This window comes from Lytechinus pictus, chromosome 16 (genome assembly GCF_037042905.1).
Source record: "Lytechinus pictus isolate F3 Inbred chromosome 16, Lp3.0, whole genome shotgun sequence".
Lineage (NCBI taxonomy): Eukaryota > Metazoa > Echinodermata > Echinoidea > Temnopleuroida > Toxopneustidae > Lytechinus > Lytechinus pictus.
The window spans coordinates 26,217,589-26,243,983 of record NC_087260.1 but is presented as its reverse complement, the minus strand read 5'-3'; the positions used below and the strand labels follow the sequence as shown (position 1 = coordinate 26,243,983).

General features: G+C 38.0%; 1 long non-coding RNA gene across 2 annotated transcripts; it reads left to right on the top strand.

Annotated features, from left to right (window-relative positions):
- The first annotated feature begins 1,805 nt into the window (after positions 1 to 1,805).
- On the top strand, positions 1,806 to 15,440 carry LOC129279060 (uncharacterized). Of its 2 annotated transcripts, none has more exons than XR_010296075.1 (5): positions 1,806 to 1,946; positions 8,089 to 8,240; positions 9,195 to 9,369; positions 14,474 to 14,557; positions 15,352 to 15,440. It is a non-coding gene; the product is annotated as an uncharacterized LOC129279060 (long non-coding RNA). The 2 variants fall into 2 exon arrangements; XR_010296076.1 differs by lacking the exon at positions 1,806 to 1,946 and adding an exon at positions 5,194 to 5,262.
- Positions 15,441 to 26,395: the final 10,955 nt, after the last annotated feature.

Sequence of the window (26,395 nt, the reverse complement as noted above, 5' to 3'; positions counted from 1 at the left end):
TGAAATGCATTCCATTTTTAAATTTCACATGGATTATGATAAAAACAATTAAATGTTAAACTGTTATCATTTTTATCGTCATTAACATTGTCAACACTAGGAGAAACGATCAAAATTTTATTAACATTAATATTCTTTATTACCATTTTTATTATGATCATCGTTTGGATTATTATGATCATAAAAGTATTATTTTTATTATCAGCAGAAGCGTTTATTAAAAAATGACACCCCCTCCAATACAAATCCTCTTATCTGGAGGTTACTCGCAAGCGACCAACACACTTAATCCCCTGCATCCTTAAACCATTTGCTTAGGCAGCAATTGCTCAGATAAAATCGAAATTAAGCCAATGCTTGATCCGGGCGCCTATTCATGCATGCTTTGGCCACAACACACATGTATCATCGTTCGTTATTACTATTATTGCATAATTACGAATGTATGCGCCTTGACTCAATGGCCATATCTTTATGTATTAAGTTGGATAAAACAGGGAAATGAAGTTGCGCGACAGCCGAAGTAAGTCACTGTTTTTTCCCCTTATAAGTTTATTTTCCCCTGTTTTGGTGCATTTCAGGCCAAAACTGAATAATAATCTTTATTGTGGTACAGTTTTTTTTTTTATATTTTATGAAATAAAGACAATAATCGATGAGCCCCGTTGGGGGGGGGGGGATTTTGCATTGTTTACCACCTAATGATGGCTGCACGATAGCAAGCCGTCTGTGTACGAGGAGAAACCAAAAAACAATTAAAAATGTTAACTCCTCAAAACAGACGGCTACTAGCTGTCTAAGTTCGAATTTACGAGGGAAAAAAACAGCTGACGTGCTTGTCTTCTTTGACAGTCGAGCTGAGAATCTGTTTGATACTGAATGTTGTTTATGCCTAGTGAATATTATATTTCATTTTGGTCACCATATAAAAATAATCTTCCTGTTTTCTGGATTTACCATATATAGGTGAATACTTTATTTCTACATTTTCCCAAGAAAATCCTACTGTAGAGTGTAGAGCCTTATTTCCATAGGTCAGAGAACTTCGAATTTACATACCACAGCTTTTGATGCAGTTCAGTATTCTATAGGTCAGAGAACTTTCTATAAACTAGTTGGAATGTTAGATGCAATTCAATTCATCAGCTCTGTCTTTGTAAATTTCACTTCTTTATTTAGACATGGAGTTGACCTGGGCCCTGTTGTACAAAGAGTTACGATTGATCCGATCAATCACAACTATGGACGGCCAGCAATGTCAACATCTATTATGCATGTTTGTTCAAAATATTTTCTAGCTGTGATGTATATGCATGCATTCATTGTTTTCTTGAAAATTTACTGCGCTTCTCTTTGCATAAAGAGGACATTGTGCAAACTTTTCGTAGAAAATATTATGACACTGATGGATTTCCATAGAGTTACGATTGATCGGATCAATCGTAACTCGTTGACAACAGGGCCCTTATCTCTGTGCCCCTCTGTGCAGTCATGTTCTCTGTTACACACATTGATGCATGTCTATGAATATAACGTACTCATTAATGCACTGTGTATTATGTAACGTGGATGCAGGGTGCATGCACACACTCAGCTGATACACTACACACCCTTTGCTGATTGGTCATTGATTTATTCTATGTTTCATGTAATGCAGATAGAGTGTGTCAGTGTGTCCGCCCAGAGGATACACTATTTCCTGATTGGTCAATGATTATGTTTATTGATGAGATGATTTTGGAAAGGAGCTGAGGATCAGGAGAGATATAAGTTAAGAGTCCAAAGTGGGCCATGTGCTCTTGGGCAGTTCCACCCTAGCCCTAAACTGATAGACTTCAAGTTCAGTGTCAATTTGTAAGATAACACCTGTGTAGTTGAACCCTAAATGTAGCCATCTAACTCCAGTAGCCACCGTACAGTACTTTTGATAAAGTTACCAATACCAGGTAAATACCTCTTTAGAAATTGGAATTGGGTTATATATTTATTTTTTCTTGGGAAGAGAATTATTCTACGACTACGGAGTACGGTATTTACCAAGACAGTACTAGTAGGCCTACCATGTTTAATTGTTAATGCACCTATCATTTCTGTATGATCTGCAAAGGAGCAGTGTAAAGATGTTATTTCTGATCCTTTATTTCAAAGTTCTAAAGTGGTCGAAAGAGAAGCCACTCCAGCAAAAACAGAGTTGAGAGCTGACACTGTAAATTGTAAAGACGACTGTCATGTCCGATGACATTTCTGATAGTTCAGAAAATACCATTCAATTTAATTTGTTTGTTGTACATGTAAATATTGTTGTAAATAAGATTGGGTTGATTTTGTTATGATTTAATCCTCATCCAGATTACATGTAAGCGTGCAGTCTGCTGGGATAGTGCTGTAGCTATCCCTTAACCTTAATTGTCAAGGCCTCTGTTGCAATGACCTGCAAATTCGCAGTTCCACGGTTACGGAGTGACAATCAGACACAATTTTTGTGCATTCAACAAAGATATCAGTTATCACCCATATTTGAATAGTTATTTGCCAAGAACTGGTTCCTGACAGTAGTTGCTGAAACCCACTTTTCAAAACATTTGTTATTCTAATCCACTGAATTAATGAGATATGAATATTCATAAACATGGTTACGGACTGACGCAAAATGGACATGCATATTTTAGGAAAAAACATTTTGCTCAAACTCTGTGAATCTTGAATTGCTATCATAGTTTTGATTTATTGATTGGATTCTATGTTCTAGCTTTAATATGCTGCATTACATAAAAAAATTGGTGTATTATTTCATTAATTACGACTTAACGTAAACCCATACCCGGTTACGGAGTGACATCAGAAATATCCAGACCCCGGGGGGGCCACTTACATTGACGAGTGGATACCATGCGCGACCAAGAAAACACGTAAAAAGGATGTCTCTTTTCAAGATAGGGCACGTTACGTACGTAACGTGATAAGGGTGTCAAAAACACAAAAATAATGAAAAAAGGGTATCTATTTCGCTAGGAAAGTTACGTGTTTAGGGTCACATTGCGGGGATGATAAAACAAAATTAAAATGTTGTATAAAGGATGTCCTTTTTGCCCCAACACTACGTGTTTAGAGTCCCGATTTGCGCGAGGTGAGGAAGGTGGGACCTTACTAAACCAAATGGTGTGTAAATTAGGTAAAACCGACGACCGACGGACCCGTGACACAACAATAAAATATACTTGTTTAGGGGTTCATTTCAAGGAATACTTGCCAAGAGTATAGTTTTGTTTCCAATACTTGTTAAGGGTAGGGTTTCAGACGCCAATACTTGTTAAGGGGTGCATTTTCAGAACATGGAAAATACGTGTTTAGGGTGCTTTTCGAGACCCCGTGGTCGCGCATGGTATCCACTCGTCAATGGAAGTGGCCCCCCCCCGGGATCCAGACTCACGGGCAATGTAAAATGAACTTATATTTTAACATATTTGTTTGATATGATGTAAAATGATGACCTTCAGATTATCCAGACAAAAGTTTTACAAAACAAGCAATAGTTTTCTGTTAAATTGAAATTAAGTAAAAAACAATATATGTAGTCCCATGTATAGCATTTTTTGTATGGTTTGGATTCTCCTATAAGGAGGTGCGTAAGAAAAAAATTGTGGCTAATTATGTTCCCCTTTTGTATTTATGAAATTCCATATGAGTTTTGATAAAAAAATTTGATCCAGATTTCAAATAGAGCCAATATAAATTTTTGGAAAATGTCCACTTTTGCTTGGAATTGCCCAAATGTATCATAAGTTTGCACGAGATCACTGTTGCTATCCCTTTAGGTTGTACGGTACCACCGTGGAATTGCGTAGATGCTTTATTTTGCCCACATACATGTACATTCAAGAAAATGTATTTTGGCATTTATCATTTTACATTGCTATAATTTTAGTTTTTCCAAGTTTCATCAGGGATTTGAGTGTTGGAGAGAATTCTCATAACATTCCTTTTGCAGTTATTACTTTAATTGTCTGGTATTCATTTATCAATATTTGACTAAGGAATTTACACCATTGCTTGATATATTTTGTACCAAAATTGATTTAAATTTAAAAGCATGGTGTTCTAAATATCCAAACCTGAAGATTGACCTCCAGTTGTGATTAGGAATCAATTAAGAGCTGAGAAGCAGAGAAAAGTATTTATATTGCTCAATGACCCTAACCTTAATCATGATTTTATTTTAACTTCATAACAAGATTTAAAAGGGAAAATATCATGAAGTGTTTTATTTTCATTTGCATCTAGAATGACCATTCAATCTTTTTATGATGCACCAAAACAAGTGAGTGAAAACCATTGCTCTGATATTTTATTATTCACAGAATATTTTTCAGGGAATATTACCCCTGAATCCTCAAAAATAAAAAGGAGGGGGTAGAGAATGATAACAATTTCATTAAATATTCAGTGATTTTATCAATTTACAGTAAACCCTGTCTGTGAACATTGTTACTTTTTCCCATTATTGAGGAATGCTTTTGAAGTTAAGTTTCTTCTATCCAAGCTTTACATGCGCATACAGCACTCAAGGGGGTGAAATGCTTTTGAATTCAAAATGATTCAAGAGTATTTCCATTGAATATGTTTGTAAGCAGATTCCTCAGGTAATTGTGTTCAAAGCTTTTATACAAAACTACTCTCCATAATTAAGCAGATGCTTTAGATAATTTCATTCAGTGCTTTCTATAGAAAGTTATTTCCATTGATCAACAGGTACTTGAATCAGTTTAATGTCTGCAGAAAACATCCGAAATAACCTATTGATCAATTTCCATCAAATAATACAAATTGATGTATTTCTTTCCAAGTTTCTTAGGCAGACCCTCTGAATATTTGAGAGCAGACTTGAGAAACATAAAAATGTATTGTATTCAACCTTTAATGCAGTTTAATTGAAATGCCATAATTGGACTGGAACTGCAACCATTCAAATTGAAGGGTGGGGCAATTAGTTTTTCTTTTCTATACGCAGCCTAAACATTCCATACTATAGGTGAGTAGAAAGCTTACCATTGGAACAATGATCCATTCCCAGGGCGATGACATACAGTTTCAATGCTTAGAAATTCTCTCTTAAATAGACCAGTTCTTCATGTAGTTACTTCATGGACAATTTCAGTCAAATGACCTTTCATTTCTTTCATTATGATAGTATAGGCAGATTTCAAAGCAAGATATTACGTAAGCTTGCCTTACATAGCAGGATGACAAAAATGAATAGACCAGGTGACTAGAATAGCACATCAAAGAACACTCTATGAAGGTATTTGTTGCATTTTTACTTTGAATGCATATTAGAGCTAGTCTACAAATGTAGACCCACGTCTGCAGTGTGTGTACCACAGCTGATTCAACGAGTCTGCATAGCAGACTAGGTCTACTATGGCTGCAAATGTGTAGACCCACATCTGCAGTGTGTGTACCACAGCTGATTCAACGAGTCTGCATAGCAGACTAGGTCTACTATGGCTGCAAATGTGTAGACCCACATCTGCAGTGTGTGTACCACAGCTGATTCAACGAGTCTGCATAGCAGACTGGGTCTACTATGGCTGCAAATGTGTAGACCCACGTCTGCAGTGTGTGTACCACAGCTGATTCGATGAGTCTGCATAGCAGACTAGGTCTACTATGGCTGCAGATGTGTAGACCCACATCTACAGTGTGTGTACCACAGCTGATTCAACGAGTCTGCATAGCAGACTAGGTCTACTATGGCTGCAGATGTGTAGACCCACATCTGCAGTGTGTGTACCACAGCTGATTCAACGAGTCTGCATAGCAGACTGGGTCTACTATGGCTGCAAATGTGTAGACCCACGTCTGCAGTGTGTGTACCACAGCTGATTCGATGAGTCTGCATAGCAGACTAGGTCTACTATGGCTGCAGATGTGTAGACCCACATCTACAGTGTGTGTACCACAGCTGATTCAACGAGTCTGCATAGCAGACTAGGTCTACTATGGCTGCAGATGTGTAGACCCACATCTACAGTGTGTGTACCACAGCTGATTCAACGAGTCTGCATTGCAGACTGGGTCTACTATGGCTGCAAATGTGTAGACCCACGTCTGCAGTGTGTGTACCACAGCTGATTCAACGAGTCTGCATTGCAGACTGGGTCTACTATGGCTGCAAATGTGTAGACCCACGTCTGCAGTGTGTGTACCACAGCTGATTCAACGAGTCTGCATAGCAGACTAGGTCTACTATGGCTGCAAATGTGTAGACCCACATCTGCAGTGTGTGTACCACAGCTGATTCGATGAGTCTGCATAGCAGACTAGGTCTACTATGGCTGCAGATGTGTATATAGACCCACATCTACAGTGTGTGTACCACAGCTGATTCAACGAGTCTGCATTGCAGACTGGGTCTACTATGGCTGCAAATGTGTAGACCCACGTCTGCAGTGTGTGTACCACAGCTGATTCAACGAGTCTGCATAGCAGACTAGGTCTACTATGGCTGCAAATGTGTAGACCCACATCTGCAGTGTGTGTACCACAGCTGATTCGATGAGTCTGCATAGCAGACTAGGTCTACTATGGCTGCAGATGTGTAGAGACCCACATCTGCAGTGTGTGTACCACAGCTGATTCGATGAGTCTGCATAGCAGACTGGGTCTACTATGGCTGCAAATGTGTAGACCCACGTCTGCAGTGTGTGTACCACAGCTGATTCGATGAGTCTGCATAGCAGACTGGGTCTACTATGGCTGCAAATGTGTAGACCCACATCTGCAGTGTGTGTACCACAGCTGATTCGATGAGTCTGCATAGCAGACTGGGTCTACTATGGCTGCAAATGTGTAGACCCACGTCTGCAGTGTGTGTACCACAGCTGATTCGATGAGTCTGCATAGCAGACTGGGTCTACTATGGCTGCAAATGTGTAGACCCACATCTGCAGTGTGTGTACCACAGCTGATTCAACGAGTCTGCATAGCAGACTAGGTCTACTATGGCTGCAGATGTGTAGACCCACATCTGCAGTGTGTGTACCACAGCTGATTCAACGAGTCTGCATAGCAGACTAGGTCTACTATGGCTGCAAATGTGTAGACCCACATCTGCAGTGTGTGTACCACAGCTGATTCAACGAGTCTGCATAGCAGACTGGGTCTACTATGGCTGCAAATGTGTAGACCCACATCTGCAGTGTGTGTACCACAGCTGATTCAACGAGTCTGCATAGCAGACTGGGTCTACTATGGCTGCAAATGTGTAGACCCACGTCTGCAGTGTGTGTACCACAGCTGATTCAACGAGTCTGCATAGCAGACTAGGTCTACTATGGCTGCAGATGTGTAGACCCACATCTGCAGTGTGTGTACCACAGCTGATTCAATAGTAGACCTCATTATTCTTCCTTTCCTTCATTTTCCTGTTTTTTTTATGTTATTTATCATCATGCATGTATCTTTATCATTTCTACAATATAATGGAACTGATTCATAAATGAACCGAACCGTTTTCTAAAGTACAAAATAAGAAATTATATGAAATTTTAGTGTGCAACATTAACATTATGTACTTCTCACATAAGATATGACTTGTTCTCCTTTCTTACCCTCTTAATTTCTTTCTCTTCCTTTCCTTCTTTCTTCCTTCTGTTATCTTTCCTTTCTTTCTCTTTCCCTTTGTCTCTTCTCTTCTTTTCCCTTCCTTCTTCTTATATCTTAATACATTAAGTTTTGTTTGCCCTGCCATTAGCATTTAGTTTCACATTTTCTTTATAATTCTATTCTTTTCGACTTAAATGTTTTCTGTCTTCATTAAGCCTATTGTGAATGTTTTGATGTTTTGTTTTATGGCTAATGGCAAATAAAGATGAATTATATATATTTCATTTATAGATGGGATTCAGACAACCCCCTTGCACATGAAATATATACTGTTCATCACATAAAAATAATTGAACGATGAAATTGAACTACCTTTGAAGCATCGAGTTGAAAACTTTTAATAGATGCGAATGTCGACATGTATTTTTTCCCTAAAAATTGATTTGTGGAGGATTGTTTTCCATTTTCTGTTTCTTGATGTAGATGATACGTCAAAGACCTGAAAGGGAATATGGTGAAGTGTCTAGGAGATGCGTGGCCCAGATCGGGGGTTGCAGAGAGGGGCAGTGTAGAAAAAAAACCAAGCACTTAAGCCATCAATGTTGGGTGCATTTTAAGGCATTGACAGATGTTGAGTAAGTATCCCTTCCTGCATTTCCATTTGATTTCATAAATTTGATTTTATGCATTCTTTTTTCAATGTATGGACCATAGAAATATGTACTTATTGTTTTGAAAATAATTTTATATTTTATTAGGAAATCAATATCAAATCACAAAATTTAGGGCGTTGTTTGACTTGGCCGAGATGGCTGTGTGATTTTATGATCCCTGCAGTATTCTGTTTAATTTGAATTATTTTAAGACCCAGTGGATCAGAAGCTCAGATGCTGTGATCTAAAATTGACCCTTGGATCATTTTGAACTCATATTTGATGTTTTATTTTTTGTGAGTTTACTTCCCTTTGTGATATTTGTTGGCTTCGGTCGTTACCGCGTGGGGACACCCTGAAGAAGTCTGAGAAGTGCGATCAACAATCTCCCGGCCCCCGAGTCTGCCAGGGTGCCCAAAGCAGCATCTTCGTCTGTGGGCTTAGGTTCTCAGAACCCCAGAAGAAGAGTCTCAAGGATATGCCAAGCCAGTCTGAAATGCTAAGAGACAACTGGTTATTCACGCCTTCTCTTGATAAACTGTCCACACAACTTGACAGTCTTTGCAATCGAATGGATGCCCTGGAGACAAAGGTCAAAGATATTGAAAGTCAAAACAGGTTTTGCAGAGGGGGTAAATCACATTGAGACTGAACTGAAGGAAATGCGAGAGGCACTAAACATAAAGGTTTCCACTGTTTTGAATGAATGAGTCCACTCTTTAAACAGTGGACTCATGAATAATGTAGTGTACTTAACCATGGCAACATCCATAAATTTGTCACACTGACAAAAGTGCACATCAGCATTGAAATGTTTTAATATATGCAGTAAAAGCGTACTTTATACTGGAAATCTGCATAAACCATGGGTTCAACCAATGGTTTTAAAAACCACCTTTGTGAATTCATGCCTATGAATTTTATTTATGTGAACAGGCCAACGAAGATGTGACACGGGTTGTAGAATTCTTCAGTGATCAAACCAAGAAGTTTCTGTGGCTCCTTGCTCGGCTGGTTCGCTTCACCACAGAGGGCAGTGTTCTGATTTTTGTATCAAAGAAAATCAATGCAGAAGACCTGGCCACTAGCCTCAAGAGAAAAGATTTTGAAGGTAAGGAAGAGCAAGGATTCTGGAAGATAATGACTAATTGCTCATTAGTTACCAAAATAAGGAAGGTGTTCTGTCACTAGACAGAGCTTAATAGAAATGATTTTTCTTTTTATTCTCACAGAGAAAGTCATCATATGAATATTGAATCCAAGGAGTTTTCAAAGATAGGATTGTAATTCTTAAACCATAGATCTGACAAAGATTACCAAATTCAGAACATAGACCTAGTTTTTTGAAGCTCGGATTCACTAGCAAATTGTTATCTGCTGAAATCTTTGAATTTTAATCTGTCACGATTTGTAATCATATTTATATTTATTAGCAAATCTCAAGTTTTGATTGTCAAATTTATAATACATGTATGTATGTTGAAGTAAATGTGGCAAGCACTTTTTAAGTACCTAAAAGCAAATTTTGTGCATTTTTTTCCTGGAGGGGGGGGGGGGGGCATTCAAAAAATTTGTTTTGGGGGTTATGTTGCACACAGAGAAAAACTTGTTTAGGGGTGTTTGGAAATAATTTGGCCACGCGTGTGTACAGCCATACATTTGACTGCCCCCCCCCCCGGATTTTTGTTCTACTTGACAATAAATTATCTTGAATCTCTAATCTTCAAAAGTCTTATTAAGGACGTTTCACAGTTATGTTTGTGCGCATTATGATCTGCGCATAGTTTACACTCTGCGCGCTGACGTCACAATGGATGAACAGGTGATTAATTAGCTGCGGGTATGAGCTGATTTTTCTTCTGCACTTTAACTGCAGATCCGATGCGTTATTTCATGAAGCCAAAAAATGGAATAATTCCATGGACCATTCAAAAAAAAATTTTCTACAATTTCAAAATACTTTATTTTGCATTGATGCCAAGAATCACGAATATTACCCCAAGTTTGAATAAATGGTAGAGTGGTTTTGATTTTTTCTTCACATAGATACAAAGCATTCGGCGCATTTTTGGTGTTTTAAAAAGCTTATTTGCTCTAATAAAAACGCTGATAGTTTAAAAACAAGCACATGAACCCCTATTTTTTATGTTTGTATCTTTTAGGTATACCTTCCTCTACAACTCTGCAAATTTTGGATTTTGAATAAAGTGCAGCATTTATTGTACGTTTGTAGGTTGTTCCTGAAATTTTACATTTTTTAGATTGGGATTTTGTTATCGTTTACGCCTTTTTTAAGAACTGACAGTGCTGTTAAACTTAAAATTGCAAACAAATAGCACTATAAATAGATTCTCCATTCTAACGATACAATTATTAACTCTCTTGCAAAATTTAATGACTTTTTCATGTATTTTGACTGAGTAATAGAGGTTTAAACTCATTGTAGTAATCTTGGGCGGTCTAAAAATGCCAAATTCTTTTGAATGCGCAATTCTTAAGAACATCAATTTGGGTAAACTTTGATGCTCTATAGCAAAAAATCAAGCACATGGACCTATGTTAATTTTTGCCTATTTCGAATATTAAGGTTCTAAAGTATCTATGTGCAAAGTTTGGTGAAAATGACATGGATTTCACTTTAACTGTGGAACGTCCTTAAAGGGATGGTCCGGGCTGAAAATATCTATATCTTAATACACAGAGTAGAATTCACTGAGCAAAATGCTGAAAATTTCATCAAAATCGGATAACAAATAATGAAGTTATTGGAGTTTAAAGTTTAGCAATATTTTGTGAAAACAGTCGTCATGAATATTCATTAGGTGGGCTGATGATGTCACATATCCACTTTCCGTTTTCTTATGTTATTACATAAAATCATATTTTTTTCATTATTTCATACTTGTGTGTATAATATGTCTCCTTATAATGAAATAAGTTGCAGCAATAAATATCTAATGCACTACATCAGTTGACAATCCAATTTTTCTAGTTCTTGGAGGAAAAAATTTGAATAAACCTATTTTCATATAATAAAATACAAAAGAACAAGTGGAGATGTGACATCATTGTAGTATTTAGGAACTCAGAGACATAAAACTAGATACAATGAATTTAGAAGTTGAGATGATTTAATCTATTCCAAGATGTCCGATCATATTCAGATCATGTGTACATAAAGGGGATTGAGCCCTCGACGTTGACTGTTAGCACAGTCTTACAAACACAACATATTTCCCTCCTTTAAAGAGATGAATAATGTTATATAACTAAGTCCAGATATGAGTTCAAAAGTTTATGAGTCCAGAAAATAAAACTTGTTTATTAACAACAAGCCTGAAATTTTATTAGCCTATATTGAGCAATTGTTTCATATGAGTCCAAAACTTAAACGTTTCAGTTTTTTAATTTCTATGCTCAATACTTGTCGGCTCTAAGGATTTAAGATCTGTAATCTCGAAGATATCCAGGTCGTCTCCTTAGACGCTGAGAAAGACGAACAGTTCGCGGTTCTGCTCGCTGTTGCTCTTGATCTTCAGTGCTTGTAGGGAATAGAAAGGTGTCTTCCCAATCGCTTTCATTCATGTTGCCTGGCTTGCTCGCGATAAGGCGTCTGGTGTTCCATCGCGTTCCGTCATCTAGTACAAATGCATTCGAGCCGAGCTTCTTCACGATCTGTTTGGGTTTCGATACCCCCGAAGCTAGCTTGTGCTTGCGATTTGGACGCTTTACACGAACCCAGTCACCGATAGCGAATTTCGGTGTGATTGCTCGTCTGCGTTTGTCAGTGTACGCTTTCATGCTTTGCTGTTTCCTCTCAATCTCTCTCGCTTCAGCCTGTGTGCTTGTAGGCTCTGAAACCGGTGGTTTCAGGATGTTGAATGGCATACGGAGGTTCCGTCCCAACATCAACTCTGCTGGAGTTTTTCCGGTTAGCGAATGAGGTGTTGAGCGATACGTGCGTAGTAGGGTCTGGATGGCCTTATCGAAGGTCATTCCATCTGCGAGATTCGCTTTCAAGCTCTCCTTGATTACCCGGTTGAAACGCTCTACGCCGCCATTGCTTTGAGGGTTGTAGCGAGTTGTGAGGCGATGTTGAATTCCATTAACGGCTAGGAATTCTTCAAACTGTTCAGACGTGAACTGTGGTCCATTGTCCGTGGTGATAGATTCTGGAAGACCCCACTTGGTAAACATCTTCTCCAAGATGCTAATGACTGATGTCGTAGTGACTGAGCTTGTTGCTGCTATCTCAGGCCACTTGCTATGGAGGTCGTGTACAACTAACAAAAATCGCTGACTTTGAGGAGCGGCTTGGACTTCCCCAAAGATGTCGACTTGAAGTTGCTGCCATGGCTTCTTCGGCCATGGGGTCGGCTGCAGTGGTGCTGGCCGCGGTTGAGTTTTCTCGCTGAGAGTACACGCTTCACAAGATCTGACGAGATCTTCTACGCGTCGATCGATCGCTGGCCACCAGATTGCTTCGCGACATCGTTGCTTCATCTTCACCACACCTGGATGACTTTCATGTGCGGTTTGTAACACACGATGTTGAAGCGATTTCGGGATTACCGCTCGGGTGCCACGGGCGATACACGTGTCGTCGAAGATAGCTAGCTCATTGCGAACACGATGATATGGAACGAGGTCTTCGGAAATCTCTCTAGGCCATGCTGTTTGGAGATAATGACAGACCTTCTGTAGAGTTGCATCTGCGGCTGACTCTGTTTTCAGCTGCTCACGCGTCACAAGCTTTGCGGTCACGTGAGAGATCACCATAAGAACGTAGTCTTCGACGTCGTCTTCGATGTCGCTTCTTGCATGGCTATCGCGATTGCTATTCGCGTTCGGTGTACGGCTAAGCATATCTGCTACTCGGTTGCGCGAACCCGCGAGATATTCGACCTTGAAATCATATTGGTGCAGTCGATCTGACCATCTGTAGATGCGGAGTGGGCGGTGTCCAGATCCTGAAGTGCTCAACAAGGTTGTTAAGGCTTGATGGTCAGTACGAAGTGTGAACTTGCGACCGTAGAGGTACATATGCTTAGCCGTACACCGAACGCGAATAGCAATCGCGATAGCCATGCAAGAAGCGACATCGAAGACGACGTCGAAGACTACGTTCTTATGGTGATCTCTCACGTGACCGCAAAGCTTGTGACGCGTGAGCAGCTGAAAACAGAGTCAGCCGCAGATGCAACTCTACAGAAGGTCTGTCATTATCTCCAAACAGCATGGCCTAGAGAGATTTCCGAAGACCTCGTTCCATATCATCGTGTTCGCAATGAGCTAGCTATCTTCGACGACACGTGTATCGCCCGTGGCACCCGAGCGGTAATCCCGAAATCGCTTCAACATCGTGTGTTACAAACCGCACATGAAAGTCATCCAGGTGTGGTGAAGATGAAGCAACGATGTCGCGAAGCAATCTGGTGGCCAGCGATCGATCGACGCGTAGAAGATCTCGTCAGATCTTGTGAAGCGTGTACTCTCAGCGAGAAAACTCAACCGCGGCCAGCACCACTGCAGCCGACCCCATGGCCGAAGAAGCCATGGCAGCAACTTCAAGTCGACATCTTTGGGGAAGTCCAAGCCGCTCCTCAAAGTCAGCGATTTTTGTTAGTTGTACACGACCTCCATAGCAAGTGGCCTGAGATAGCAGCAACAAGCTCAGTCACTACGACATCAATCATTAGCATCTTGGAGAAGATGTTTACCAAGTGGGGTCTTCCAGAATCTATCACCACGGACATCAGCCCACCTAATGAATATTCATGACGACTGATTTCACAAAATATTGCTAAACTTTAAAATTCAATAACTTTGTTATTTGTTATCCGATTTTGATGAAATTTTTGGCATTTTGCTCAGTGAATTCTACTCTATTTATTAAGCTATACATAATTTCAGCCTGGACCATCCCTTTAAACACCTGCATTTTATTACTGGACACATAGATGTTGCTTAATGACTCATTCCATTTTCAACACTGGAACTCTGAAACATGTCTTCTGTGATTGGGAGGCTCCTGACCAAGAAGAAATTGATATTCAGTGGATTATGCAATGAATCTGGTGTGGTGCTATGTCAGTGATCCTTTGCTATGCATACTGCAAGCACTTTTCAAAGGGAAAACCATAAAACTCACCACCAAATTAGTTAATTTGATATTTTGTGATGTTTTTTATTTGCAATTGGTTTGCTTCATGGAGATATGAACCAGCTGGAGAGGAATGAAGTCATTACATCTTTCAAGAGGAGAGCTATACCAATCTTAGTTGCAAGGGATGTAGCAGGTAAGTTTGAGGTAGAATCAATGAATAGTTGTGCAAGGGACTGGTAGGCTTTAAAAAAAGTATTGGATCATTGAAAGATAAGAAAGACATACAGACAGACAGATGTGGGGAAAGATTGGGAGGAGACTGATACCAATGCTGGTAGCAACAGGTGTAAGAGGTAGGAAATAAGTTTAAATAGCTAGCTATCAGACATTGCATATTTGCTGTCTAAGGCTGCGTTTCTGTGACCTCAAGTCAGAATCATGATTGAAAACACAAACAAATCAAGGTAATTGCAGAATCGGGGCTAACTTGACCCTCTCGCCAACGCTGTTTCTCCCTTCAAGCCTAGCCAGTGCACATCATAGTGCCCAGTTTGACCCAGGAATTATAGGTCAACTGCCAAGTGGGTTTAATTGGAAATGGTTCACAACATCGATTTTCAATACATGTGCACAGCTACTGTTTGTACCAAAAGCGGAGAATACCAGTGCGAAGTATGGCATAAATGCGGAAGTAGGCCAATACAATGATATCATGATTCAAGTCACCGTAATATTCAGCTGACCTTTTCCGAACGTGATTCTGCAGAAACGTTTATCCAAATACCCCTTTTTCCGTGTTTCATGTTTTTGATTTGAAAAATGATTACTTTTACTTTTGACTAAACGCAATCGTGATTCTGCAGAATCGTATTTTAAATCATGATTCATGGTTCTATGGTAAAAGAGTGGCGCATAAACGCACCCTACGTTTCGGCACACCCCTTTTAGACTTCTATTTGTAATTATCTTTTCTTTCTTTCATGACAGCGAGAGGTCTTGATATCCCGTCAATCAAGAATGTTGTCAACTATGACATAGCTAGAGACATTGATACTCGTAGGATAGGAAGAACCGGACATGCACTGGTAAATTAACTTCTTTTATCATGTCTCCATCCATTTTCCCTCAGTTTTACTTCACTTTAATAACTAGTAGTTACTCAAGTCATGAAAATTCGAGAGCATTAACTATTGATGAATAAATTCCAAATAAATATTTGCATAGCCTTGAAATCAAAAGATATCTTGTTATTATTTTGTCTCCATTTCCATTCAATTACTATTTTAATTCTTGATTGTCTAATATTTATCTCAGTTTTAGATTGTATTTACATATATTTTGCATTCTTTTTCATTATATTTAATGAATTCTTAATTACACTTGCTCTCTAGAAACTATCTATTATCTGTGTACATCACAAATTCTTACATGTATGTACCTGTGTCCATTTTGATTGTTGCTTTTACCCATGTATGACTTGTGAACATTGTATTTGTAAACATGCTAATTTCAGCATTTTGGCTGTTTATTATAGGAAATAAAGCATGATTGAATTGAATTTTGCATAAGGCACAAAGTGGAGATAACTTATTTCAGGACGTCTCACGTATAGGGTTAGGTTATACATGACTGACACTATTGAATTAAAGAAATTCTGAAAATCGTGTTATCTTTCTTGTTAAATATCGTGTTATCTCTCCGATTTAACACGCCTCTAACATACCCCCAAATCAGTATTCTGAAACATTGTTATCTGCGTTTTATCTTGTTTTTTATCTCATTTCATGTTATCTTCAGCTCCTCCCACTCTGCATCTATTTAATCCAATCAAATGCGCTGTTAAAGAAAAGATCGAGCAAAATTTTCAGGGGGAAAAATCATTGTGCGCGAGGTGACACGAAGCCTGCTGCATTGTGACATCATTTTCTAAGCGCATTACAGCTAAATAGAAGTTAGATCTAGTTAGGGAGGGGTGATTGTGGCAATTAAGAATGGAATACAGTATTTCAGACCGTAAGAAATTATAACAGGAGAATGAGACCCCGATAGATTGTGGCAGGGGGAGATTACCCCATGAAAATATGGGGGAAAACATATCTATACACAACAAAAAAAGTAAGTCCCCCCTTAACCCTAATTCTCCCGGGGGGGGGGGCATTATGGCCCCCCCTCGACAATTTTCGCGATATATTTGCTGCGCAAAATTTTTTGACCTCGCCGCTCACTGACTTTTTACTTTCAAGTCTCGCGCAAATTTTGAGACCAAATTTGTGACGCCCAGGTACGCGATTACGACATTACGCAACATTATGTAAGTGCATGTCAGACCCAAAATTGCTCATAAACGTGATTTCATGTACAAATCCAATGCAAATTGTGTATTTGGCCAAAATTCATAAATGTATCATTATTTCTACTTTTATTGATTGAACTTAATCAATTTTGCCTTGTTTATGATCAGAATTAAGTCTGGAACGATTTCCATCGAAAAAACAAAAAGTAAAAAAACAAGGAAATACACAAGAAATTTAAAAAACAATAAAATACATAAGAAATCGGTCTTGGTACCAGAATTTTTTTCATTCACAATTGTTAGGAACGCTGTAAAGAATATTTTTACAAAAAAATAGCATTCTAGGAGCTTTATTTAGTGAATCAGAGCAAAAAGTATGATTTCATGAATAAATTAGCATAATTAATTCATATAAAATGAAACTATATGAATTCAGTGAAATTTACCTATGCAACTGCATAGATTACGTCATTCTCTACCATCATGCAAATTTTCGTTGTGATCGCGCAATCCACGGCTGAGATCTTAAGGGGGGGCCATAATGGCCCCCCCCCCCCCGGGAATGACAAGAATCAAAATACCCCGGGAGATTGAGGGTTAAACAAACATCAATAATTTCCGAACTAATGCAAGTTTTTAATATATTTTTACACGAGCGTGTAGGTAATTTTATAAGCTACCCTCTGAGTAAACGTTATGGACGTATTTCACTTCATGCTTCAGTGAGCACCGTCAGAAGGCAAAAATGTCACTTTTCAAAAGTCACAAGCAAAATATCATGACTTTGATTCCATTTTATTGGAACTAATTCCACATTCTCATCATAAAAAATAGTCAGAAGGCTTGTAAAAGGTACTCTCTAAAAGACGATACAACTTTTTTGGCTAAATTTCACGGTTTAATAAACACAAGTCCAAATTTGCTATAATTGGATTTTTTACACATTTATATCAATAAAAATGATATAATATGATGACAGTTATTTTTGGAAGAGTTCCTTCAACAATATTCATCGTTTCACGGTTCAATGAACATTTATTGAAAACAAAAAATACGATTTTCAAATATCATAGGCAAGTATTGGTTCATTTTGGGAACTGAAAATGATCTTTTCTCAACTTTTTCGTTATGTTCATGACCAATTAACTTGCTTCAATGATTCAAAGGCGTTTAATTAAATATCCACGCTTGAATGAAAATGTGAAATGCGATTAGCTCTTTTTTACGTTATTGGAAAAAATGCAATTTGTTACTATGGATATCTGTCACAAACCTCCTTGCATAGTTCATTTGATTTGATTTTTTTGAAAATCCCGATGTTTAATGCATCAGTGAGCACACAATATTCGAAAATTATGCAAATGAGAAGAAAGTTCAAGGCCTTGGCCCCACTCTGTGTCGTAACGAATGGTTATTTTGGTGTGCACGCCTTTTGGATAGTGTTACTCTGAAGCCATGTACGAAGTTTCATGCAATAACTATTGGCAGAAGTAACAAAAACCGTCCATGAAACAAACCCTCATTTCATATTTGTTAAAATTTTGACTTTGTCTCTCATAGACTTGTGTACATTATGGGTGCACATGTTTAAGAATAAGTAACCCCTTATTCAATATGGTGGAACCTTTTTTCACGGCTGTCTTTAGCAATGTCATTTGGCAGTAATGTTTATCAACCTATGGGCAGAATTTGGTGCAAAAATGAAATCGATTTGTTTATTTATGGATGAGTGAGCACGCATCAAAGTGGAAAAATTGGTATTTTCAATGTCACAGACTCATTTTAAAGGGTAATAAAGTGAATATTGGGGGCAAATTCGGTTTCAAATAAGACTTTAATTGCTATTGTTTTTATCATCCATCATTTCTATCACCACACACTTTCCGAACTTTAAACATTTTCATGGTTGAGCGAGCACATTCGAAAACTTAGGAATGAATACTCTTTATACTGCATAAATGTCTTCTTGTCCTTACAATTTCTCATGATCAGGTTAATTTATGGTCAAATCAGTGGTGGGTCCAGAATTTTAAAATGGGGGAGGGGCCTATAATCGGGGGAGCCACCAACATTTTCAAATTTTAACATGATCTAACAAGTTGTATAGGATACTACCATAAACCCCTATGATGATACATCACAATACAGGGGCCGGGGAAGGGTTTTCAAAGTGGGGGGGGCTGACCATGCAAAAAATCACAATGGTATGGTCATTTTTACATTTTTGTACATGCTTTTGGAAAAAAGTGGGGGGGGGGACTGAAGCTCCCCGTCCAGCCCCCCCCCCGCTTCCGCGGCCCCTGCAATACATTGTGCTCACTCAACCATGAACATATGATATCAAAATTGTGTGTGGAGTAGCTAAATGATGGATAGTAAAACAGCATAACACCATAAAATTCACCTAAAGACAACATTTGCCCAACTTTGTATTTGCACAATCTGAAAAACGACTCTTGTGACTTTCAAAAATGGTCATTTTTAATTCAATCTTTAATTACTCATGCATGACTCAACCGATGAATCTTATTTTTCCCCAGGAGTTGCTTAATGAGTGTAGAAAACCACCTACGGAATATCATATCTCAAAATAATTCCGTTCAAAAGTTACAGCAATTTGATTTAGGGGGGACTTACTTTTTTTGTTGTGTATATTTACCCCCAAATAATTTTGAAAACTTAAAAAATAGATATGCAATGCAAAATTTAAAAAGCATGCACTTTATAAAACATTAAACTAGACATAGAGATATTATCAAATTGGTGTGTAGAGCGATCAGATAAAAAAAATATTTGTTTCTCACTTTTGCCCCCCCCCCCCCCCCCTCCACTACAGATAGAATGACGCCCCATGGCGGGATAAATTTTTAATTGCTGTACTGGGGTTTTTCAAACGTTTTCAATTTTATTTCCCTCCTTTTTGTCTTTAATTTTTTAATGATATGGCCAAATAAAAACATATATGAGCGTATATAATGTTTTTTTTAAATAATCCGAATTAAAGATGCATGTGAAGGGTAGGCCTACTCTCGCAGTTAGTTCCAGACAAAGACATTGACGTTTACTCATTGTTAGTCAAAAGAAAGGTAGAAAATAAAGTTGGAATAACGAACATTACTGGTAGTTCTGCCAGACGATTGCTATATGCCGGTCTGTGTTGTTGTCGACATTTCCGTCTGCTAGAAAAAGTGCAGCCATCGTCTCCCCCAACTTAACCTCTCCTTAGGACAGTATTAAATGTTCGTGTTATCTTTGAATAAAATTTTTGCTAACACCATTTTCAGAATACCAAATTTTGTGTTATCTTCCTCCCTAACACTGCGTATGGGGGTTGCGCACTGCATATTTCATTACCGTGCGGGGTGTTACCACTCTTGACCCACGTGTTTTTCATGCTAACACGATTTTCAGAATACCAATCGTGTTAGCTAACACGGTTTTCAGAATACCGCCGCAGATGTCTTTTGTGCTGTCTATCTATTTATACATGACATTTTAGGGGTAGTATACTATTTGTGAAGCTCCTATTTGGACTTAATTGGAAAAGATTATGCATCAAGAGGAACTATTCTTTATTTTCCTGTATTCTTTCTCCTTTAGGTGAGAAGAGAACATCCTACACGCTCATACTGGAGAAAAAAAACAGTTTGCCGGTGAACCTTGTCCGGAACTTGGAGGGCGCTGATCAAGCCGTGCTCAAATCACTCTTAGATCTTGTGATGCAGGTATGAATGAGAACATATTGAATTAAACACTCACAATGGAAATGGAGAAATTTCGTGTTCAGGTGGAGACATATACTCCTATGACATTTGATCCGGTCGTAATGGGTGATTTCAAGTTCAGTGTTGATCTTTTGGTGTCGGTGTTAGGTCAATTCTACACAAGTATAACACCAAACATAAAATGAAGATCGAAAAGTCCCTCTCTAGGTGTTCAGCTGTTATCTTGATCTGGGTCATTTGTGTAAACTCAGAATAGGTTTTGGAGCTTGGGAACGCAACCCAAATTGTGCTTTCAACAGTAACACCATACTTGAAATCAATTAATATCTCAAAGAGCATAGGGATTAGAGTTTATTAATTTTTTAATGTTAGGTTTTATGTTTTGGTAAACACATTTGGTTGTTGCTTGTACACTCTTTGGTGTTATGTTCAATCTCTAAGGTGTAATTTTAACACCATCCATCTGTCAATGAAATTCAAGCAAGTTTCTTAATACAGTCCGACCTCTCTTATCCGGATACGTTGGGACCAGCACCAATCGGGATAAGGGATTTATCCGGATCTGGGAGACCCAATATTAAATACACGTAGATGTGCCCTGATTTACTGGAAAATTATCCTGCCTAAGTTCTTTCAGTGATTTGTGTGAGATATTTTCATGAAAAATAATGTTGTTGTATGTAGACTATATTGGAAAATATTTGTAATCAAAGTGAGTTTGCATATAGGATTGAGTTTAGATTGAAATATCATTTCCACACATACTAGATTGAATTTAAAAAAAAAAATCTCGGCAAGTGTGCAACCGGATAATAGAGAGATCCGGATAAGAGATGTCGGACTGTAATATATTTTTATGTTGTTGCTCACGTTTTACTCAATTGAAATTCATTTCCATGTCATTTTAATTGATTTGCTTTAATTAACCCCCTCCATTATAACGTTTGAAGTGCTGCCGAACCTCAGTCCTGGGAAATCAAGAGCGCCGAAAAAAAACGAAGAAAGAGGTTTTATATTCTCATACGTCTAGACCGTATATTCATAGTTAATCATTTATTCATACTGTTTTGTTTTCAAATATTATAAAATGTATAGCTTTTAAACATTCTCTAGAAAAAAAATCACCGCTTAGAATAGAACCTGGCGGTAGAATCTTTTGATAATAATTTGAAAATGACAGCAGAAGAGGCAAATAATCGTCTTTATAAACAATGATAACTTTTCTGCAATGTGAGACTAGTGAATCAGGGACTCATCGATGGTGCGCTGGAAGGTGTTTTGATTAATATGTGACCTCATAAAGCCGTAGCTGTTGATTTTTATTTGTTTATTCTGGAAGCCCTATATCATTTTCTTGAAATTCTGAATTATATTATTGGGATAAAACATTTTCTCATATAGCTATGTTGCAAATGTTTTATGTTATTTTCCTATAATGTCAACCCCGAATAGCCTGCAAAACTTTAGGACATACTCCAATTTTTTAGGCATATGTCCAAATTAATTTGGCATAGATTTTCTCGAGCTACACTTTCCAAGCCAATCCCCAAGATAGCCTCATTCTTTCACTAGAAAGCAACGTTTCTTGATTTTTAAAAGAGATTTTCATTCATAACAGTACATTGTATTTTAATGATCTGAGATCTTAAGTTACGATCAAGGTGCGTTTTCTTTAATTTCATGAAAGTGGTTAACATCGTTTTCATTCATTTACAATTTATCATTTGTTCTTATACTGACAATTCCCAAGATTTGATAATACATGAGGCACTCTACGCTTGCCAAAAAAGCATTGTGAACATGGCAGGTTTGAAGCAAACCAATCGTATATTTCACGCAAGAATATACCTCGGTAATTTTTATTCAAACCACTTCATGTAACTGAATCTGGTTAATTATTTTTTTGCTTTCAGTGAAATTTACAAACAGCAGTGAAATAAACACATACCGTAAACCGACTTCATAAGGTTTCATACCTTCATGATACATTAATGCTCCAGTAAAATAAATAATCAATAAACGTATACATTAATTTATGAATTAATTCAATTAATTTATATTTCCAAATCACTGAAAGAAATTTAAGACTCAAATATAAAACACCCACACATCCCACACACAAAATAATCATTGTCCTTCAGCCACCCCCCCCCCTTCCCCACTGCCCATGATCCGCCGTCCAACAATTAAGGACGTTCCACAGTTAAAGTGAAATCAAAGTCATTTTCACCAAACTTTGCACATACTGTAGATACTTTAGAACCTTAATATTTGAAATATGCAAAAATTAACATAGGTCCATGTGCTTGATTTTTTGCTGTAGAGCTTCAAAGTTCACCCATATTAATGTTCTTAAGGATTGCGCATTCAAAAGAATTTGGCATTTCTAGACCGCCCAAGATTACTACTACAATGAGTTTAAACCTCTATTACTCAGTCAAAATACATGAAAAAGTCATCAAATTTCGCAAGAGAATTAATAATTGTATCGTTAGAATGGAGAATCTATTTACAGTGCTATTTTTTTGAAATTTTAAGTTTAACAGCAATATCAGTTGTTAAAAATGGCGTAAAAGATAACAAAATCCCAACTCTAAAAAAAGTGAAATTTCAGTAACAAACTACAAAAGTACAATAAATGCTGCACTTTATTCAAAATCCATGTCATTTTTACCAAAATTTGCAGAGTTGCAGAGGAATGTATACCTAAGAGGTACAAACATTAAAAAATAGGGATTCATGTGCTTGTTTTTAAACTATCAGCATTTTTATTAGAGCAAGTGTGCTTTTTAAAACACCAACTATGCGCCGCATGCTTTGTATCTATGCGAAGAAAAATTCAAAACCACACCCTTTATTTAAACTCAGGATAATATTTGTGATTCTTGGCAGCACTATTTTGAAAATGTAGATAATTTTTTTTTTTGATGGTCCATGGAATAATTTCATTTTTTAGCTTCATGAAATAACACATCGGATCTGCAGTTAAAGATAAATTCCAGTTCTGGTAACGATCTCAAAATGACTTTTTACAGAATCTAATATAATGACCACCCAAGTGTCTGTTTGTATGAATAAAAAATATGTGCCAAAGGATTCTGGAAGAAATTGTGTAATTGCTGAGAAATAAGCAAAATAAGCACGGATTCGGTCACTTCCGTCGGGTCTTTATTCCAGCAATAATAATACACTGTCCCACGTGTGCCTATCTGTGTTGGTGATCTTCAGTGTGAACATTTTTCAGCGTAGATTTCAAGATTTCACAAAGTTCAGCTTATGTAACTGTTCCAGATCTAGATCCTCGATGATATACTGACAATTAAGCCTGGTTTTACAGACTTTCTCATGAAATCAGAGTTTACTGCAACTACTGGCATTTCTCTTTAAAGTGCAGAAGATGAGAAAAATCAGCTCATACCCGCAGCTAATTCCTGCTCATCCATTGTGACGTTAGCGCGCAGTGTGTAAACTATGCGCAGATCATAATGCGCACAAACATAACTGTGGAACGTCCTTAACCGGTTTCCTTCCCCGCCTTCATGACCCCAGCAATCCCCTGAAAATTTTAAGGAATTTCGGGGGGGGGGGGCATTAGAATGTGCAGAACACAACAACGTACACAACTTGAAATGACTTCACTACCTTTATAATTGTTTCTTAATTGTCTTAATTTGTTTTCGGTTTCCAATCATGTTTCAATAGCTCTGAATAAAATGGCGATAAAGAAAAGTTTTAATGTCGATGTCTTGACATTAGCGGTGTTCGTTTGAAAGCACCCCCCCCCTCCCGGACTTTGATCATAATTGATATCTTTCATTAGACCATGGATCGATACTTCGAACTTAAGACCCTTTTTCCCTTTTGGGAGTTTTCCAAGATGTCTGTGTTTAATTTGATTATGGTATCCATGTGCCAAATTGGCAGAGGCTGATCAAGTATGGTACCGTTAAATGCAAAAATATTTTGAGGTCCGGGATTTCTGTGCACAATAAGCGACCCGAAACCCTCCCCCCCCCAGCTATACATGTATGTGTATAATCGGTCAGATCGTCACTACTAAAATTCAATATGTTCCATTTAGAGAGAGAGAAGGGGGGGGGGGAGGAATGGCCCCTATGCATGTAAGCCACGGAAATAAAATTTTATTTCTGTGATGTTAGCCAGATACTTGATTTTGTATGCATTGATGGTGCATGTTATGCTGCAGTCTGAGGTCACATGGTAAGGTCACAGGTCATTTTCAGGTCAACATTTAAGTTTATGTGCAAGGCTCTTATGACAAGTGTTATTCCATCCCAGTCATTTCACAATGAAGTTTCGATATAATTCTCTTGCGTGCCCCCGCAAATCACGATATTTCTGGTTTTCATAAGTGGGCGAGACACAAAATTGCTTTTGCCTTGTTTTATTTTAATTCCTTTTTGTTATGTGAAGTGTGATCTCATTTATTTGAAGGGGTGAAACATCACATTAAAATAAGGAGGGCATCCCATCGTCCCGTACATGGAGAGATGCTATATAAACGCGATACCCCCATGCCCCCTCTCTCTCTCTTTCATCTTCCGCCTCGTGTTTCTAAACAGCCCAGGTTAACTTTTGCCTGGGGCTGAATGTGCGTGTTCTTGTCATTGCAGAGTTCATGCAGCGGCGTAACAGGGGTCGGTGGCCAGGGGGGGCAAGAGCCAAAAATTTCCCGGTGATATCATGGAACAGGCAATGGCGTCATAAGGCAAAAATTTTGAGGGGGCGATATGGCGTATCGGGCAAATATATATATATATATATAAGCGAGCGATCAAAATTTTTTGACATTTTTATTGCAAAAGTCCAATTTTGTGATAGATTTTGACATAATGTTAAAAAGATGATATCATATTTCACCTCTCTTTCCTTTTTTCTCTCTTTTTTTGTACGCCACGGTGAACAGGATTTTTGTTATGATTGTGAGCATCAGGGCGAAGCTCTATATGCTCGAGGGGGCCGAGTATGGCGCTTCTGGCAAGAAGTAGCTTAATATAGGTCCCGAGCGAGCGAAGCGAGCGAGATAAAAAAAATCACATTTTCATGAGAATCTAACATGAAGATAGATTTTAACGTGATATTCAGAAAAATATAATACACTTTCCTTTCTTTCCTCACTTTTGGGGGCCATGGTCCAAACTCATCCATATAACAGTGCTTTATGGGTGGGGTCCAGGGCAGAGCCCCGGAACCTCTTGATATCAAAGCCATTTTAAACCTTACAGATGGCCACTTATTTTAATCAAATTGCGTGTATATTTATATATCTTTAACACAACACATAAATTCAATACAGTTGTGTATCGTAATCATCCAAATATTGTGAGGGGCACACCATAGCAAATGTGGGAAAATTTGTGAAAAGTCGCCAGCGAGCGAAGCGAGCCAGAAAAAAAATGGCCTGTTAAAATGAAATTCTAATTATGTGATAGATTTTTACATCATTATAGCAAATATCATGTCATATATTTTTTTTCATACATCTCATTTCGCTGCCTCCTTTATTTTCTTTTATTTCCCCTTGGCTGTGGAACCACCCCCCAGTACGTCAGTGCTTCAACGTAAAGCTTAATGCAGGAAGGGTCCATATAGGGGCCCGTTATAGAACCCATTAAAGGTTACAGAAGAAGAGCCCCCACTGCACGGGGTCTTGACTCTTGGACAGAGCCTTTGGAGATTTAGCAAGTTTATGATAGACTTTCATACGACATTATGCTATATACCATCCGTTTTTCTTCCCGCTCGTTATCTCAATCCTCGGCAGCCCGGTAGTGTACGTTATCTTGTCCCTATTCTTTATTTTCCAATTTAGATTTTGGCTAATTCCATTCTGCCTTTTATTTCCCGCTTTTGTTTGCCTTTTTGTCATCTTTAAATTATTTCCCTGTCTTACTAATCATGCTAATGTATTTGTATATCGGGGCGAATTGTTCTTTCTCACTTGTTCTTTTTCCTTCCTATTCCCGTTATCTTTCCGTTTTCCCTTTTTTAT